The sequence below is a fragment of the Bemisia tabaci genome, chromosome 10 (assembly GCF_918797505.1).
Source record: "Bemisia tabaci chromosome 10, PGI_BMITA_v3".
Lineage (NCBI taxonomy): Eukaryota > Metazoa > Arthropoda > Insecta > Hemiptera > Aleyrodidae > Bemisia > Bemisia tabaci.
Genome location: NC_092802.1, coordinates 34,744,494 through 34,764,528, shown reverse-complemented (window position 1 = coordinate 34,764,528; position 20,035 = coordinate 34,744,494). Strand labels below are relative to the sequence as shown.

The 20,035-nt window shown below is 40.0% G+C and overlaps 1 protein-coding gene across 1 annotated transcript in view; it reads left to right on the top strand.

Moving 5' to 3' along the window:
* LpR1 (Lipophorin receptor 1) overlaps positions 1 to 20,035 on the top strand; it is a gene marked incomplete in the record, with an annotated part of 731,049 nt that overhangs the window by 627,459 nt on the left and 83,555 nt on the right.

The following is a 20,035-nucleotide window of genomic DNA, read 5'->3' as shown; positions in this document are numbered from 1 at the left end:
GTGAAATTGGCTGACCAACATGGAGCACCAACTCCAAAGACTCGAGCGTACTGGTTGGAGTATTTCCGAGGTCAGGAGTCCTCCGATAATAGGTGCGTCTGCGGACATATTATTGAAATTGGTAGACAGATTGGTGACAATGAAGACATAGGGAGTATGAAGCGATCCTACCGGTTGAAATAGGTGGCTCCTATGGACTAAGGGAGAAAATTATGGAATAACTGTTGGGTCTCTCTTGGGTTTCCTTTAATTGGACTGCATTTTGCAACCATCCGCTTCCACTAGTAGGGTTCCCCCCCATATCCGCATATCCCTTTTGCTCTCTTTGTCTATAGCTTCGTCTATCATTTTCAATAATCGGTTCGCTGGATGATAATTCACATGTGGTATTACCACACTTAATTGGGAATGCCCATATCGTCGCTTGGCTGACACGAGGGCGTAACTACGTGTAGAGATGAGCCAGGGAAATCATTGAGTATAGTGTGGACAGCGGTCATAGCCAAATTTATGTAGTCATGCCCTTGTGTCAGGAAGGCGACGTTATCATCCGACAATTTGAGTTAGACCACAATTTTAGGGAGTAGCCCTCAACACTTTTTTCCCATGCCCTCCGTGCGTTGTTCGATTTATTTGAGGCGATTTCGCAACGTCGGAATGTACGAGTTCTTACGCTCCTTCGTCTGGAGAACGACGCATCGTGGGAACTTCGGCTCGGTGCTTCCGGAGGCGGCGGTCTCAAAAAATCCAGGGCGCAGCCGCGGGATCCCGGAAACCGGAAACCGCGCTCCATTACTCATTCGTAATTGGATCCGAAGAAAAATGGAGGAGATCCGACCCCCCACCCCCCCTCGAGCCAGGAGTCATCGGCGATTATTGTCTCCGCGCGAAAACGCTTCGAGGTGCACGCGGCGACGATTAATCTTGATTATGAACTCTGGTCTAAGTCGAGAATGTCCGATCCGCCCCGCAGTGGATCGAGTCATTGGAGTGGTCGGACAAAATTTGGAAACTTTAAAAACGTGTAACTCGGTTTTTTACAAAACTTTGAGGTTCCAAAAGTGGCTCTATTGGTTATCGAATTTTTGCCGTTTTTAGCTCTTTGGAACGATTTTTCTCGAAAATTTGGCAACGTAAGGAAAAGTTGTACGGACAATTTTTATTCATTTCTTTGCGTTCTTTTCAAAAACGTATACGGTTTTTGGTTTGAATTGATTTCTGCGTGTGTAAAATTGAAAAAAAAACCCTTAAAATGGGCCAGAAATGGCAACAATGGGCCATAAGACCCTTTAAAATTTATCGGAGACCTTTAAAAAGGCCAGAAATGGAAAGTATGCAAAAAAAAATACACAGGAATCATTCGCTCGAAGAGTCACTTTTCGATGCAAAGATTCTGGGTTTGAGGCGTTGTTGCACCTTTGCATGGGCTCCGTTCGGTAAAATATTTGGCATAAAGTCTACCTGGGACTACTACTTTGAAAATATGAAACAATCAGCAAAATCCAGGTGGGGCCGGAAAAGGCCCAAAACGATACTCCTCCTTTTCTTCTGGAAGCACCCCTTAAAATTTAAAATGTGACGAAATAAACTTCAAAATTCTTAGTTTTAGTCAAACATTCCATGTCCGACCACTCTAATTGACTCGATCCACTGTGCGCCTTCCACCCAAGGCTCCGTAAGTCGTGGTACCGTAGCGGATCTCGCGGATAATCCGCGAAAGAGCGTACAAAATGTCGCTCCTCTGGCTACAGGACGTATCTCTATCTCAACATGAGCCGCGGAAAAGGTAGAGTCATACGAAGCGCAGGGCTCACGTTGAAATGGGTCATTAAACCTTGTGTTTTGAAATAATATTCTGACAATATCAGGTGAGTAGATTACGTGGTGATTTATCGCGTATTTTTGGAGCCGAAATCCCGGACAAGCTCCCTTTTAATAAGTCCAGACTCGAAGAAATTTCAAACGCCCCGGAACAAGCGCAACATGGAAATAGAGCCAGGGAAAAGATGTGCGTTGATGACGGCGTAGAGATACAACTATTCGTGTTTGATGGATGTCCGCGTTGCGTCTCCAAAATTGAAGGCGCGATGGCGCGAGACTTGAACTCGCAATGCAGGCCAATATCGAAAGCTCGTATGCACCGGTCTTATAACTCATCCAAAGGAGATAGTCGGGTCATTTTGAGTCGGCTTGGGAATCTAAGGTTTAAAGAAGTTAGCGTTATCCTCTTGATTGAAGCCTAAGTGAACCTTAACCCTTGATAAATGACCTTTATTTTAATGGATTCAAAGTGCTTTGCCCATGACAGCCTATGACTTGATATGTACAACAGTTGTTTCATGATTTTCACTTTTCTCTGTTTCAGGTATGTTAGCAGTTTATCTCTCATTATCTCATAACGAGTATAGATATGCTGTTCGTAAGTTTATCACTCCCCTGCCTTTACACTATTTCTTCGATTAAAGTGTCATCTCATTCCCCAAAAAATTTCTTAAAAAATCTCATCTCATTCACCGAAAAATTTCCCTGTGGTTCAGATGTGACCTTACAGAAGCGTTACAATATTCTAATTGCATTGAACAACAGAATTTACCCAGAGTCGTATTGAAAGTCCTTTCTTAAACAGCCAATTTCCTTAGAAGGCCCCGTTTGGTTTATGCTGTGATGAAGGGATATCCAAGGAAGCCCTCAGAATAACCGAATCGCACTGTAAAACCGAACATTCTTGCGAATCTAAAGTACATTTCAGCATTATTCCAGGTCCTTGGAAGGGATTATACTGATTTGCCACCACAAAAATGAGAAATTTGAAAAAAAAATACATTGTGAGTTTTATAAACTTAAAGTCAGGTTCGCTGGTGCTAACTAAAGCTTGTGAAAACCATAAAATTTTTCTTAACTGAAAAAAAAAAACAATGGATCTATAGTCCAAGTTCTTGAAAACATTGACAAGAAAAAGGACTCTTGATTCAATCAGATTTAGCTTAAATCAAAAGAAAATCCGCTCAAATTAAGAGGCTTGGTTCTTGATTTAAGCTTAAATCTGATTGAATCAAGAGCTTTTTTTCTTGTCGATGTTTTTAAGAGTCCGGACTCTAGATACATTGTGTTTTTTTTTAGTGTTCCATATTTTGTACGTGTTGCAGTGGCAAAACTTTTTAATCCCTTGCAATGATCCATTTCCAAAGTTATACTGCTAAATTTTACTCGAGGTCGGCAAAAATCGACCCTTTAATGATGCCCTGCTAGTTTCCTTGAGCGACTATGAATACGACCTCCTGTCTTTTTAAAGATAATCAAGGAGTATCAAAATTATACAATTATCCGCCCGTCGAACACAAAAACAACAATTTTCCAGGTCAAATATTAATTTGATCCCGCTTTTTTCCAATTTGCCCGAAAACTCGGCGCTCATGAACCCGGAATTCCTACAGGATGCAGCATCCTCAGCGCTCGAGAGGCTCCGTCACTTACGTGGTTTTTAAAATTAAAAGTCCCTACGGCGACAAGTCTGGGAAAAAAGCGATGTAAGGCGCGGTCGAATTATCGAGTTATCCCAAACCATATTAAACGATTAAAAAAATATAAAAAAAAAGTCCGCGGGAGATATTTCCCGTCTCTTGGCGGAGGATTACGAGTGAGCTGGGGGGGGGGGGGTCGAGATGATAACGTGGGCGTGGGGCTCCTGAAGGTGTTGATCGGTCGGGAGGCGGGGGGGGGGGTGCTTCCGGGGTTCTTACACTTCGTCGCTTAACTTCTCCCGAATAAATATTTGTATTCCCCCCCCCCCCGTTCCGCCCAATCCTCCGTCACCGATTTTACCCCTTTTTCCATCGCGGGTTTATTTACAATCGGCCACGCTCATTCCACCTAATTGCTCATTTTCTATTGGTGGGACTCGTGCGGCATTGCCGTATAATGGAAGTTTTCATTTTTTGTTTTAAGATTATCCATTTTTTTTCTTTTTCTTGAAATTGTAAGGGTAGTTTCGCGCTGTTAGTAATCTTATCTATAGTCCCTTTACACTGAGAGTCAAGACAATGTGAATCCATTTCTGATTGGTTCCCGTATTTTAGGCCTTCACAGTGTCCAAACGGGAATAAAGATTACATTTTCACCGATTGCAAAGATTATAATCTGGAATGGACCGAGGAATTACGGGTTCGGCTAGGAACAAACGGAATGAGAGAAGGAACGGAGAAAGGAATTTGAGAATGGGCCGATCAAAGATTACAAAAACGTTCAATTTCTGTAATCTTTATTCCCGTTTGTGACTCCATGAGGGGGTGTTGTCTTGACTCTCAGTATAAAGGGACTCACTCTAATCTTATCTAGCTCCTTTCCCACACGGAGAAAAAACCTCGTGCGTGGGACCCGAAGTTTAGGTCATATGGATCTCTGAAGTTTTCGGATTGAGCATCCGAACACCTTAGGTTTAGCTGTCGAGGTTCGGATCACACATCCGAAACTTCAGTTCTTACATCTGAAGTACTTCATATGTGAGAACCGAAGTTTTTCGGATGTGAGAACCGAAGTTTTTTGGATGTGAGAACCGAAGTACTTCAGATGTAAGAACTGAAGTTTCAGATGTGTGATCCAAACCTCAGCAGCTGGACCTTAAGTGTTCGGATGCTCAATCCGAAAACTTCAGAGATCCATATGGCCTAAACTTCGGGTCCCACGCACGAAGTTTTTTTCTCCGTGCAAAGAACATGAAACTCACCAGCATATAATTATTCGATTCTTGCCACTAAACGCGAGAAAAATAACCCACATATCTTTCTTTCGAATTTTTCGACACTTGACTTTATTATTGTGGATAAGTGTGGAGTTCCACCCGCTTTTCAATGAACAAATCAGCACCGAGGCAGACTTAGTCACGAAAAAGGATCACGGAGCGATGATGCGACTATTCGCACTCGATGGATGCCCGTGTTGCATGCCCAAAAATTGAAGGCGCTTCTCCTTTTAACGTCTTTGCATAACTGCGTTGATTTGATATTGAGGGATTTTCTCATTATGACCCCCAAATGCATGCAACTGCACCTTCTCTGTGGCCATCCGTGGCGCATTTTTCACAATTAATGGCGCTTGTCTTTACAACTTCATGTGCAAATTCGACGTTTTGTAATATTGTTGACAGAACATAGTGTTTGGACCGATCTCATTATTTGCGAATTGATGAATGAATTTTTGCCATACAGAACTGCTATTTCTGGCTCATCCATGATAGCGCCTATCTGCCTCGGGAAAAAAGTGGTCCTCATGTTGCGAACATTAAAAAATATTTCTGACCGCGTTGTGCAATGAGGATCTTTTATTTCAGAAAAGCACACCGAAAAAAGAGTGAAGTTGATTTAACACTCTAAATGTAAAAAAAGTGTGCGAGAACTTATGAAATGATGAATTACCCAATACAGTACTTACTTCAGCAATGCCAAGATGCAAAACTAACTGCTGTGACGGGTAACGCAGCATGTTACAAGTTCTCGCACACTTTTTTTACATCTAGATTTAGGATGTTAGATCAGCTTCACTTTTTTCCCGGTGAATTTTAGAAACAACAAATTAACCATTGGTTTCCCGAAACAGACGAGAGCTTATAGAGATAAACTAGAGTCATAAATAATAGTTTATTATTGCAATTAAAGTTCATTTCTGAGTTGATAGATATTTTCGTGCGAAATCAACCATTTTGTACTAATGAATAGAGAAGGTCCATGTAGTGTTCAATTTCTAATTATGCCCAGTAAGTCGTCCCCTTTTTCATTGCGTACTTGCTCAATGAGTAAATTCAGTGCAACTTGACAACCCCGACCGAGAAACGGATGGAGAAGGTGCAATAAACTTCATCCCTCGCTATTTTCTACCCTGTGTTTGGATAACGCACCCTTAACTGCTCCAGGACTAACATGTTGCGAGCGAGTTGAAATCAAATTGAGCAAACACTAATGTAGACCCTTCCTTCTCGCAGTCTCCGCTCGCGAATTTTCGCTGCTTTTAATTTCGGACTTTATTAATTAGTTATTTTTACGATGCGTTTGTTGAATTTTTTAGATCCTCGAGAGTTCGGACTCGCTGCACTCCAACGAATCAATTAAAGCGCTGAATTTAGCGTATTAATTAAACAGAGCGTAGATTGGTAGTTAGCATTCGGTTTGTTCCGAACTAGAACTGAACTAGAAATAAACGACACATGTTTTTTCTGAAAAATTTTACGTAGAAAATTTTTCACATTACGAAAGTTTGAAAATCAACCTCTGTACGAGTTATTAACAAATCTATGGCTCGATCTAAGGGCAGTTTAATCATGACAGATGACATCATCTGAAATTTTGTTGTTTTACCCAATGGAAAATCTTAATGATTAAATCTTTGTCCAGAGCAGAAAATTAAATTTTAAGGAAAAATATGAAATCACCAGGGGATATCCCCTTGACCGCTTTGCGGTCCCACCTCCGGAAGTGCTTCGCGCTTCACGCGTCATGCGTTACGCCTCACTGTTATGATTTTATATTATCAAGTAAGATTGAGTATTTTCACATCGTTTCTGCTGTGTTAAAGGAAAATTCGAATTTCGAAAATTCAATTCGAAATTCGCGCTGGATTTCTTTTTTTTACTCCGGCTATTCACTCAGAGTAAATCATTGATTTTTAACAGTGAAGATGATACAGGTGTATAAACTCATCAACGTTGATCCTAGTTCTGTCCCACAAATCCTCTCCAAGATGACGGCGAATCCCGGGAAGTGCTGTGGACCGCGCATCAAGGTTCGACGCTTCGACAGGGATCGGTTGGATCCCTGTCGGCGTAGGAAAGGCATCGACGACAGCGATTAATAACCTGAGGATGGCTAAGCTCGCCTGTCAAGAGTCGGATCTTTCCAGCAAACTAAGCTAATTCTACTTCCAACGGACGGGGGTTCCGCGAACCCGGCACGAAGATGTAAAACGAGAGGCCGCTCTCAGGAGCTGCTCACGGTAGAATGAACTTGATTGGAACTTGGAGCCATCGCCTGGATTGTTGATTCGTACACGGAAAAAATTAAATCTTCTGATTTAATAATTCAATGGAGATGTTGCATGTGTAAGGGATTTGCGATTTGACTGTTGATTCATTTGTAAAAGTTCGCGAGAAACACGATGGTGCCACTGGTTTTCTCTGAAATCAACTCCCAAGCTCAAAAAAAGCTCTCAAGTTGAGGCCAAAATGGAGGGGATATCCCACGCTATCCTGAGAGTGCACCTCTACATCAAGACAAACTCTCCATGCAAAGATAGGGAGCAAATATATTGACAGGGTTGCCGTGTTTTCAGTCTTACCGTCCCCAAATAAAGTGGCAGCCCCGTCAATGTATTTGCTCCCTATCTTTGCATGGAGAGTTCGTCTTGATGTAGAGGTGGGCTCTCAGGATAGCGTGGGATATCCCCTCCATTTGGACCTCAACTTGAGAGCTTTTTTTGAGCTTGGGAGTTGATTTCAGAGAAAACCAGTGGCGCCATTGTGTTTCTCTCGAACTTTTACATATGAATCAATTGTCAAATCGCAAATTCCTCACACATGCAACATCTCCATTGCTAAAAAAAGTGACTGCAATGTTTCAATGTAGATTTTACAACAAAAAAATGCTACTTCAACCACTATTGTAAGCTAATTTAACCACGGGGGTGGTTAAAGTAGCATTTTTTTGTTGTAGAATCTACAATGAAACATTGCAGTCACTTTTTTTAGCAATTGAATTGTTAAATCAGCAATTTAATTTTTTCCGTGTACGAATCAGCACGGCGAAAAATGGATAGTTACGCAGTACACACACAACGCAGTAAAAAAAGTAACCAAAATCTTGCATTGACATGGGAAGTAAAACACGAAGTTACAGGAGCTGTCGGTTCTTTTTTTTGTTTCTTGGTTTTCCCTGCATCAAATCGACCAAGTTTTCATGTTAAAGTATATCATTGTGTTGAATTTTTGCGACCTTATTAAAAATTAGACGCCAATCGCCAGAATCTTGGGTCTTATTTTTAATTTTTGAAGAATAGGTTCCTAATGAAAACGCCAATTCAATTCACGATTTTACGTTTTGTCCATTAAGTATTTTCATCCAAAGATTATTGGTCTTTATCCACTGTGCCAACTCAACCCTGATGATGTTAACGAAGATTATCCTATCGCCTCCTTAATAACTTGTCCTCTCATATTTTCTTAATGATGAGTTTAAGTATTACCGATCTTCGAATTCTCAACTTTTCCCTTTCGTTGATCGTCCACCTTCTTCTCACTCCATCTTCTCGGTGTCCAATCATCATTTTTTTATGAAGGGTATTTCGTCCGTTAAAGTGCATCTAAGAGAACTGGCCTTCGATTCCAGTTCGAGAGGATTTAATAGCATCATTAAATGCGATCGTCGTCGAGGCATTTTCAGTAGAACAATTTTTCTTTTCTATTGGCTCGAGGAATGAATCGTAAACGAAGGAAAACTTCCTCTGCCGCCTCTAAGCATAGATGTGAGCGATTTAGTTCATTTTTTTAGGCGCGAAGTCGCATTCTAATCAGAGGCGGATCCAGCATTTTGGCAACACCGGATTTCCTCCATTTAAACCTATGCCAAACAATCGATTCTTTCCGGAGCAGCTGGTCCCTCTAAGAATCGATACATTTCCATAGGTTTAAATGGAGAAAAATCACTTTCGCTAATTCGCTGAGTCCGCCAATGTTTCTACTGTAGAAATTCCATGTCCTCAACACGGCAGACTTGAATTTTTAACAGCTCTCTCTCGCAAGTACTTTTTTTTTAACTCTGAACTTTACATCTTCAATTTGAGTCGAAAATGTTCCATCTGTCAGATTTTTCAAATCGCAACCAGAGTTCAATGAAACATTAAAACTAACGTTCAGTCAATTAATGTGGACTTTTAAATGTCGCACTGAAAAAAAATTCTCGGCATTTTTACCAAGGTCCGTTGGTACCTTTACCATCTCACTTTCTTTACCAATTATTGGTAATTTTACCAAGACAGACTGGTAAGCTTATCTAAACACCGGTATTTTTACTGTTTTTTTTTAGGTAAGAATACCACTTTTATTGGTAATCAATTCCCGGTAACTTTGCCATTTTATCTCGGTAATTCTTCCATAGTCGATAAAAAATATTGGCGTTTTTACCAAGGTCCAGTAAAATTACCACTTACATGAATGGTAATTTTACCAAAAAAAAACTGGGATCAAATAGAACCCTGAATTCTTGGTAATTTTACCCTTTTCTTAGTAAATACACCGAGATTTTTTTTCAGTGCGGTTTTGTATTGAGATTAATTTCAATAGACCTCGCATGAAAGTCGCAAGGAAGTTGTATGAATAACAGAAGTGTATAAACAATCTTAATTAAACTCTTGAACTCCATTGACTTGAAGTTGAAACGTATCGAGTCAGTCGAAATGAATACATATGACTCCCTTCTCCTCCTTTCTCCGCCATTCCTTTTCCTCTCCCCTTCTTTCTCTCTCTTACCCTATCGTCTTTCAAAGTCCCACTCTCCTTCTCAAGTTTCGAGCCTCAAGCAAAATTGATCTTTTCGAAAGTTGCAGGATACCGTGCACACATTCATTCAATTCGTTCACTCATGACTTAGTGAGTTGAAGGAGCATTCAAACAAGGAGGTTTCGACTGAAAATGGCATAAAGATTCAGCTCATTTGAGAAGTATTCCCTTTTTAGTGTATTTTCTGAAAAAAATACATGGGCAGGGTGTCTAGCATCAGGAAAAACCAGAAAACCCGGAAAATATTAGGAATATTGGCCGATCAGGAAAAAATCAGGAGAATACCAGGAAAATCGGACGTTTTATCAGGAATTTTTATTACGCAAATCTCCGCAGCGGAGAAAGTCTTAATGCCTTTTTCCTACCGTGCCGGGAGTCGAGAAAAATCGGGAAAATTTCAGGAATTTTCAAAATGAAAAAATCAGGAATTTTTTATAGAATATCTGGAAAAATCAGGAAAATATCAGGATTTTTTAAAATTAAAAAATACTAGACATCCTGATAGTGTATTTTCTGAAAAAAATACGCTATTCTCTCTTTTTTTCTCCCAGACGGCAGGCGGCAGGACCGATCCAGGAGCGATTTCGCCGCCCGGAAGTGTGATAACTCGTAGACCAAGGTTTTTGCAGCTGATAAAAAGTTGGAAAAATGATTCACTTCAAAAGTTGTCTGGACAAGAAAGAACCTTGTGAAGGAAACGAAGTGCTTTCTCTCCAATATGTTTTCAAATATAGTCACTGATACTGCCAATTTAAACGATAAGTGCATTGTGTGCACTGGAAAAAAGAACACATTGGATCTAGAGTCCAGACTCTTAAAAACATCGACAAGAAAAAATACTCTTGATTCAATCGGATTTTTGCCTAAATCAAAAAAAAATCCGCTCAAATTAAGAGGCTTGGTTCTTGATTTAAGCAAAAATCCGATTGAATCAAGAGTATTTTTTTTTTGTCGATATTTTTTAGAGTCTGGACTCTAGATCCGATGTGTTTTCTTTTTCCAGTGTGAAAGTTCCTTGATTAATTCACCAAAATTAGAGCCCGCACTCGCAATTGTAGTATTTTTAAAATGCCTTTACTGCTGTCTTACGGAAAAGAGCCGTGAATGCAGTCAGGGATGAACCTTGAGACACGTGAGAGCATATGCTAACCATGACTCATACAGAACTACACCTATGACTCTCTTCCATAAAACGGCAGATTCGTAGGTAAATGTAATTATTATGGTGCCGTGTCCAGCAAAAACGGCAAATGTGCACAAGAATTTTACTGGATGTATGTCCTTTTTACTACACGTCATTATGCTCTGCCAGACTTTTGATACGGTCTCGATTTAATTGAATCAGGCTAAAAAGTGACTCACAGTGGTCTTGACGCAAAAAAAAAATAAAATGCGACAAAAAAAATGTACCCAAAAACGGGTTGTAAGGGGTGAGTCTGTGGCACATGTGGGCTTAAAATTGCGGAAAATCAAAATCTTCGCTGATTCTAATTTCGAGATACCGCAATTTGAAATTCTCATAGTGAATGCAAGTTTCCTACTGATTTTGATCAGCTTTTTAATATATTTGTCCATTGAATCGGTGTTGATTGGCTCATATGTTTTTATTCTTCGTTCGATTCATTTCGATCGAATACATACCCTTTCGTTACATGCAGACTTCCTATCATACTCCTTTTTTTAACGGAACAATTCGCCCTCTGCTGCGTCTGCGGCAATTGTTGTTACGAATATGTTATGCGTGCTGATTTCAGTTCATTACATACTCGACTCTCTGAAGGCGTTTTATGTGCGCAAGTAGCTCAGTCTGTTGGAGAACGAACGAAGTAGGGATTGATCGATTTGTTCAATCTCACTTCTGCTGTTCTCCAACAGGGTGCTCTACTTTCGCACTTAAAACGCCTTCAGAGAGCCGGTATGTAATGAACTGAAATCAGCACGCACAACATATTCGTAACAACAATTGCCGCAGACGCAGCAGAAGGCGAATTGTTCAGTTAAAAAAAGAGTATGATTAGAAACCTACATGTAACAAGAGGGAATGTATATACTATTTTCTCGGGAGAGAAAACTATTCTCCCGGGAGAGAAAATAGGAGGAATAGTTTCTCTCCCCAGGGAATAGTTTTCTCTCCCAAAAGAAAAAGCCAAAACACGTAATGAAAAACTTAACTAATATAAACTTAACTATACTTAACTAACTTAACTAAACTAACTTAATATGGGGAAAGCCTGCAAAATAACACATTAGAAATAAAAAACCGGGAACATTTCAAAATGTTACAATTTCATTATCAACCGGAGAAAAAAATAAATAAAAATGAGTCGTCGATTTGCCGGTATTGCGAGATTGAGACTCACGTATAAAACATCACTTTCCTTATGCTTATAAGTGTTTTTACAGATGCGCCAGAAATTGTAGTTCCTAATTGCAAAATGAAGTCCAAATTAAAGTAATTACGAAGACGAGGAAACGGTTACCCTGCGGTGTACGACTTTCGCCTACATAAACGCCTGTAAATAAGTTCTAAGTTACAAACGAGCCGCGTCAAATTTTGAGAGATTCAGATAAAGCGGAAAATTACAAACCGAACCGATTCGGGAACACGAAGTTAAGCAACTCGGAATTGGGACGGCGTCCTTAAATAAGATTCAAGTCAAACTGATTCGCTCCGGGCGGGCGGGTGGAATCGTCACGCGGCGACGGAAACGCGTAATTCCTTCTCCGCGTGAGCCCTGGAGAACACAGAGTCTTATGGGTGAAATGGCTCATCTTGAAGAGTAATTACGATCTTACGCAGCCGAGAGACGGATCGCGCGGCGCTTTGACAGATCGGCTGGCTCGGAGCGGAACAGGGTGAATGAAGGGGCACGAAATGGTAATCTGCCGTGCTAAGGAAGAACGCCGTATGAACCGTCAGGCGTTGCCAAATTTCCCTTGATAAAACACAAATTTCCTAGCAAACTCATGAATATTTTTCTTCCAATTTTACAGATAATGGAGATGTTGCATGTGTGAGGAATTTGCGATTTGAATACTGCATCTTATGTAAAAGTTCGCGAGAAACACGATGTGTACTGGTTTTCTCTGAAATCAACTCCAAGCTCAAAAAAAGCTCTCAAGTTGAGGCAAAATGGAGGGGATATCCCACGCTATCCTGAGAGCCCACCTCTACATCAAAACAAACTCTCCATGCAAAGATAGGGAGCAAATACATTAGCAGGGTTGCCGTGTTTTCAGTTTTGGAGTCCCCAAATAAAGTGGCAACCCTGCTAATGTATTTGCTCCCTATCTATGTATGGAGAGTTTGTCTTGATGTAGAGGTGGACTCTCAGGATAGCGTGGGATATCCCCTCCATTTTGGCCTCATCTTGAGAGCTTTGTTTGAGCTTGGGAATTGATTTCAGAGGAAACCAGTGGCACCATCGTGTTTCTCGCAACTTTTACATAAGAATCAAGTGTCAAATCGCAAATTCCTCACTCGTGCAACATCTCCATTTTGTTCGCAATTTCACCTAATGTTCCTGAAAATTTCAAGGAAAAGTATTTATAACGTTCCGCAGAAATGAACATTTTATCGAAGGAAATTTGGCAACTCTCGAATGTTCCTACGATGTTCTTCCGTAGCACGACAGTAATGAAGTTGGAGGGATGCTCGGATGAAACCTTGGGAATGAGCGAAGAGGAGAAAGGGTTGGAGCTTAGAGGGCGGAGCACTGAGAGCCTGATTACCGGGGATGATCTGATTATGCGGAGAAAATGATCGACTCCTTCGTTGAATGGACTGCTAGACAAGTGCGCATTTAAGCATTAGAATGTATGTTATCTTCTCTAAAGGAGGGGTTTTGATACAGGCCATTTTTGGCCCATCCTTAATTTCCACCACTTTATGATTTTTTGCTCATTGAAGGTCTACAATTTACAAAACGCATCATGGTTTGGACATTTTTGGGTTCATTTAGGCTGATAGAGGCCTAAACGCAGGTCCGTATTACGACTAATTTCGGTTCAAAATGCGAATTTTTCGGCAGTCAACTGTCAACCCGCATTTTTCCACATTCACGGAAAAATTGTTGCTGATTTAACTTCATGTAGAAAGTGACTGCATTGTTCAACGTGATTTTCACAAACAAAATGCTTCTTCAACCACTATGTAAGCTATTCATCACGGCGGTGTAAGATCATTTTTGTTGTAAATCTACATGAACACTGCAGTCTTTTTAGCATTGCATCTACATCAGCAATTTAATTGTTTCCGTGTTGACAGAAATACGTCCATTTAGGCTAGTATTAGACCCGAAAAGAGACTGAAAATGACAAAACAATAATGCCGTAGTAAATAGACGTTTACTGTGCTGAAGATCGTAAAAAATGAAGAAATTCAGGGTGAGCCCAAAAAAGGCCCTTATCGGTGCTCCTTATTTTACGTAAAATATGATTTGCGCAATAAAACTTACTAAAGTCATTTCTAAGGAAGACATCGATGTTTTTTTTATGTATTAACTGAAACTACCCGCTCATGAAAAACCATAATCTAATGAGTTAAACCGCTCACTGCGTTACTAGCCCCAAATATACGACCAGCCTGAGCCTCAATTTGACATAAGTTTGATGAGTCTGGTGTTTGATCAACAATCAACGTTTCGAATTCGATGAATTCCACTCGTTTTCTCACCCTTTATCTATTTAAATACAAAAGTCAGTTGAAAACGATCAAATTTGAGAAATTCAATTGTTGAGCAAGTGCCAAACTAACGCCAGACTGATACTCAGGCTGATCGTGTATTTAGCCTCCGCGCTTGTTAACTTGTCAACATTGCAATAATACGTATTGACACAGTAATGGTAAAACATTTTAAAATCTCAACCTCGGCTTTGAACGCCTTCAAATCTGAATGATACTCACCGCTTTACCAGGCAGTTAGTTTAGTTGCCTATTTGAAACTTGACCCAACTAAGGTCACTAATTTCATCCAACGCACTCACGTGTGTGCCAGCTGGTATAGTGTATTCAAGAAAATAAAAACAACGGTTTAAATTTCGAGCATAATAATCAGTACTTTTTATTTTGTAGTAAATTTGCTCGCTATTTGCCCGCGATTAGTAATTGCCTGCGACATATCTTTTAATTCTCAAGTATGAAGTGTGCAATGAATCACAGAAAAATACCTAAAAAATTTCACTCTTTATGCAGGCGATTTTTTTAGGAAATGGACAAAGATTTTAGGACTCTTGGTAAGTAGCTAAAGAAGTCAAAAGTGCACTTTTTCAATTTAACAAGTATTGGCAGATCCAGCGAATTGGCAACATTGTTTTTCTCCATTTAAACCTATGGAAATGTATCGATTCTTGTAGGGGTCAGGTGCTCCGACAAGAATCGATTATTTAACATAGGTTTAAATGGAGGGAATCTGGTGTTGCCAAATTGCTGGATCCGCCTTTGTTTACAAGAGCCGAAAAAGTTGATTCTTCGTGAACGTCGGCTCAATTTATCGTCCCAAACAATACATCCCAGCACTGAAAACAGTCTAGGGCACAGATTACCACCTATACACAGGTGCACGATTGTTTGTGATTCCCAATATTATTTCATCTACGATGCAGTCTTTAACCCAAGAAATATAGCAACCCTGTAGCAGGAGATAATCTCTGTTTTCGAGCACTCGAACATGCACCAATCACCTTTCACCAAACCAACGTTCAGCTGTTCAGTGTTGCCATTCAGCACGAATAAAGTAACCATTAAGACAAATTAATCAAAGTCTCTAAGTTTCATTTGTATGGGTTATGTAGGCTATTACTGATATGCCTTAAGTTTTATGACTACCATTAAAGAAACCCGAATATCGATGACCGAAGTGTGAAACTACGTATCTCCATTGCGGTGTTAAAACTTCGCTCTACTTTTTTTTCAGGAGAAACAAGCTAACTTTACAGCTTGAAATTTACACAAAATATTTTGCTTACGTGTAGGGAAGAAATATTGAAGACATTTTCCAAGAAATTACATCAACTAGTTTTCCAAGGAAAAAATAAAGTGAGGAGAGAAGTCTGCAGCGTCGCAAACGGAGATACGTGGTTTCGCACTTTGGCTATCGATCAGTGGCGTGGCGTGAATTGCGATGTATCGATTGTTCTGACATTTAAACCTATGGTAAAGAATCGATTATTAAGGTGTTCGCTGCGAATACCCTAATAATTGATCATTTTCCATAGCTTTAAATGGAATAATAATCGATATATCGCAAAGCACGCCACGCCACTGCTATCGATATCAATTTATTTATATATAACGTCATACATCGTATTTGTTCAAGAATCCCATTTTTCGATGAATATCGATATGTTGAATCTTAACGCATGGACATCTTGTAATTTGTTGCCAGTTGATTAGATTTTACCACCAAAAAGCGATTTCAAGGAAAGAGCAGTTGATCCACCACGCACAAAAAAGATTGTTATTCACACAAAATTCACAACGCTGGAGCTGACGTCACGGTGGGACCGAGGACCTGGCAGAAGGGATTTACGTTGTAACGCACTCATCGGGGGTTAATCCCTGCGGGATCGGATAAAAATTATTAATCGAAATTCAGGGATTAGAGATTCAATATTGTCGGAGTAAGTACTTTCGGGGTCGGTAGGGCAAGGTTGCCGAAACGACCCATAAATGCGTGGATTTTTTATACTTTTTTGTGGGATACTTTTACATTTTTACAAGATTTGGGCTCTCCGTGGAAAGCTGGAATATCGAACCGTGCACCTGTCGGAGTGGAATTTGAACAATGTTGATGTAACAGTGGGCAGCCCGGAAAATTGAATCCCTCGCTCTGATGTGCAGAAAGAATTCCAAATTTCCTACGCTCTGACGTTCAAAGGTCCCGATTGTGATGGGGGAAAAATTAGTGGAAACGTAAAATCTGCCCGTTGAATACTTTCGAGATTATTTTCACTCTAATGTGTCAGTAGTTGAGGGTGTCTAGCAGCCCTGGTAAAAATTGGCAGTAGAATCTGTGTTCTAAAATACCATAAACCTACGGCCGGCTGTAAGATTTCCAATATCTTCTATAGCCGGCTACACAATTTCTTATAGCCCAAAAACCTCTTGAATCCTCCTTCAACTTGAGAGCTTGATATTTTTAAGCATATCGATGAATTGGGCGCTGATAGTTCATGAGTTTTGATCCATAACTGTCGCTAAAATTCAGAAAACTGTGTTTTTCCGAAAATTTCCACGAAAACGGTTGTGTGGATTTTTGTGCAAATTGCAGCAAATATTCTGCATGGTACAAAGCAAATTCCTTAAAATTTTCAAAGTAGTCCGCACTCACGTTCTCTTGTACAAAATAAAACTTTCCGATTAAATTTGGCAATAGGTGATGTGGCATGGTTTCTTTCTGCTTAACGCGATTCAACTAACGGCAACCCACGAGAGACCCTACAGTTAGTCCATCAGTTTTCCCATGTAAAGTCTATACCAACCACTCGCCCCTGGTAAAAATTGGCAGTGGAATCTGTGTTCCAAAATACCATAGACCTACGGCCGGCTGTAAGATTTCCAATAGCTTCTATAGCCGGCTACAGACCTTCTTATAGCCTTTTATAGCCGATGGCGATTAAGCAACTAACAGCCAGGCGATAAAGTGTATGCTAAACGTCACTAATTACGGATGCTAGGACTTAGTGTGTTTTTGGACCACTGCTCTCTTTTTGCGCCGCAGTGTCTTGATTTATTTTGCGAGGAAAGCTCCGTACTTTTGATGGATGCCTGCCATTCCTAATATATTAGAGCGCCTTCAGTTTAGTATGATACTCTGCAATACCTCTGGTGTGAAATAGTTGCTTCAAGCGCCGTGGCAGGCGGGCAGCCAGCGCAAAACACGCACTGGCGCCTACAAACCCAACAGGGATACTTCACGCGTTGCGCAATGCGTGAAGTATCCTTGTTAGGTTTGTAGGTGCCAGTGCGTCGCCGCTCCGCTTTGTGTTAGGCTATAATATTTAATCTGGCGGAGTCAGCGTTATTCAACTCATAATTTTGAAATGTTTGCACATCCTGTTTGGATTATTCTCATTTTGATTGATGAAAAAAAAATATCTATTAAAGGAAAGTATAACGTGTGTTTTGTGAAAATTAAGGTGGTTCCGTATCATTGCGGGTATAGGGCGGAATAAACCGGACGCCCGATTCTGCCGCCAATCCAAGCCCCCCTCTACCTTCCTCACCCTATGGCGCTTAGGGCCGTTTGATAGAAATACGTCCAAATCAAACCACTAGTAAGAGCGGTTCTCATACATTTAAATTCCACGGAGCTTTCATTGAAACGCAACACTGGGGGAAAAAAAACACATTGGACCTAGAGTCCAGACTCTTGAAAACATTGACAAGAAAAAGGACTCTTGATTCAATCAGATTTAAGCTTAAATCAAAAGGAAATCCGCTCAAATTAAGAGGCTTGGTTCTTGATTTAAGCTTAAATCTGATTGAATCAAGAGTATTTTTTGTTGTCGATGTTTTTAAGAGTCTGTACTTTAGATCCAATGTGTTTTTTTTCCAGTGAATCGTAACGAATATTCCTTCTTCGATGAGCGTATCTCAACACGGAATGGTGTAACCAGCCTCGAGAAACGCAGAAAAGAATCCGCGCAGTAGAAACTAAGTTAGCACGAGTCAGCGGTGGAAAAATGAAAAACTAACTCGGGAAAGAAGTTAGACGCGTCCTTGTTTCTAATTCGTATTTTAAGGAAGCATTTCTTTGTAAGTGCGTTTAACTAACGTGATATAATGGAGAAAGTTTCCGTTTTATGGCCTCGCCCTGCGGATTCCCGCCTGTTGGCGCGAGAAAAGAATTCCTCCAGCCCCTCGCACTTTTGCTCTTTTTTAGCCCCTTTTTACGGCCGCCGGCCATTTCCTGGAATGCTGCTCCAAGCTTTTCCAACGCGTCTTCCGCAAGTTGCCGCACCTTCGGAAAAACGTGAGCTTCATTTTCGACGCAGGTAAAAGACACAATGGACCACGCTCAGTAGAAAAAAATGTCACTGTTTTCCCTTGAAAATTTTACGCAGACTCATTTTACAAAACGATTCCCACAGCGAAAAGGTCAAAAATCAACTCCTGGACGAGATTTTAACCCTCTATGGCATAAGGTTACGAATTCGTGACGTTTTTTGGGGAGGGTTTTAAAAATTGAATCTTTGGACCACGCTTAGTTAAAAAAATGTCACATGTTTTCCCTTCAAAATTTTACGCAGATTCATTTTACAAAACGATTCCCACTCAGCGGAAAGGTCGAAAATCAACTCCTGGACGAGATTTTAACCCTCTATGACCCTGAGGCGTAATTTTGCACATTTTCATTAGTATTTTTCTTTTTTTGTAAAACTGATTCCTCAAATTCAAAAGTTTGGAAAGAATTGATACCTCGTGTTTTTTATGCATGCTACATACTAGATTAGTGCCCCCTAGAATCTGAGATCTCAAAATTAATTCATGCCATAGAGGGCTCATAAGTATTTTTAACACAGATCAAATGGAAGTTAGATCATAAAGAAGATATCTTTTGTATGTTTGCCTTTTCACCAATGTTACTGTAACTGTAAACACTTCTATCTTTTTCAGGAGTTGATTTTAAGCCTTTCGGTCCGGTGATTCGTTTTTCTCGTGAAATTTTAAGATTTTTTTCTAGAAATTTGAGAAAATATTTTACATATAATGTTTCATTTTGTACTTTGTCTCGTGGCTCATTGATGGATCTAACATCGACGGGCACAAAATGACTTTTTCAAACTCCCAGAGAACCACAAAAAACTATATCTTTTGTTTGACTTGATGAATGTTTTAGACCAGAGTGCGATTAGAACTGAAATTTCGAAGACAATTTATTACGGTTTTACGAAAGAGAGTAATGGATTGTGGGCCTCTCGATCCCTATTTTTCTTTGCCATTTTAAATAAGATAATCGATTATTTTGGTCTCTTTATTCTAACACTATACTCTAACTTTAAAAATTAGCTCGAAGGAAACATTCAATAAGGAAGGAGGCAATTTACAAAATTATCAATGCAGATCCTACAGTGAATCCTTTTTTTTTTCAACTGTAGTTCATAATTTTGGTGGATAAATTTTTCCCTAGCCCCCTACAATTTATTTTAGCCACTTCATTCACATTTTTTTGGATGCATCCTGAAAAGAACTATAATGGGTGCTACCAGCCCAGTTTCTTAAAAAAGTGTCCATGTACACTGGAAAAAAAACACATTGGATCTAGGTCCAGACTCTTAAAAACATCGACAAGAAAAAGTACTCTTGATTCAATCAGAATCTAGCTTAAATCAAAAACCAAGCCTCTCAATTTAAGCGGATTTCGTTTTGATTCAAGCAAAAATCCGATTGAATCAAGAGCATTTTTTCTTGTCAATGTTTTCAAGAGTCTGGACTCTAGATCCAATGTGTTTTTTTTTTCTCCATTGTACCTTTTCCATCTTTTATGGTCCAAT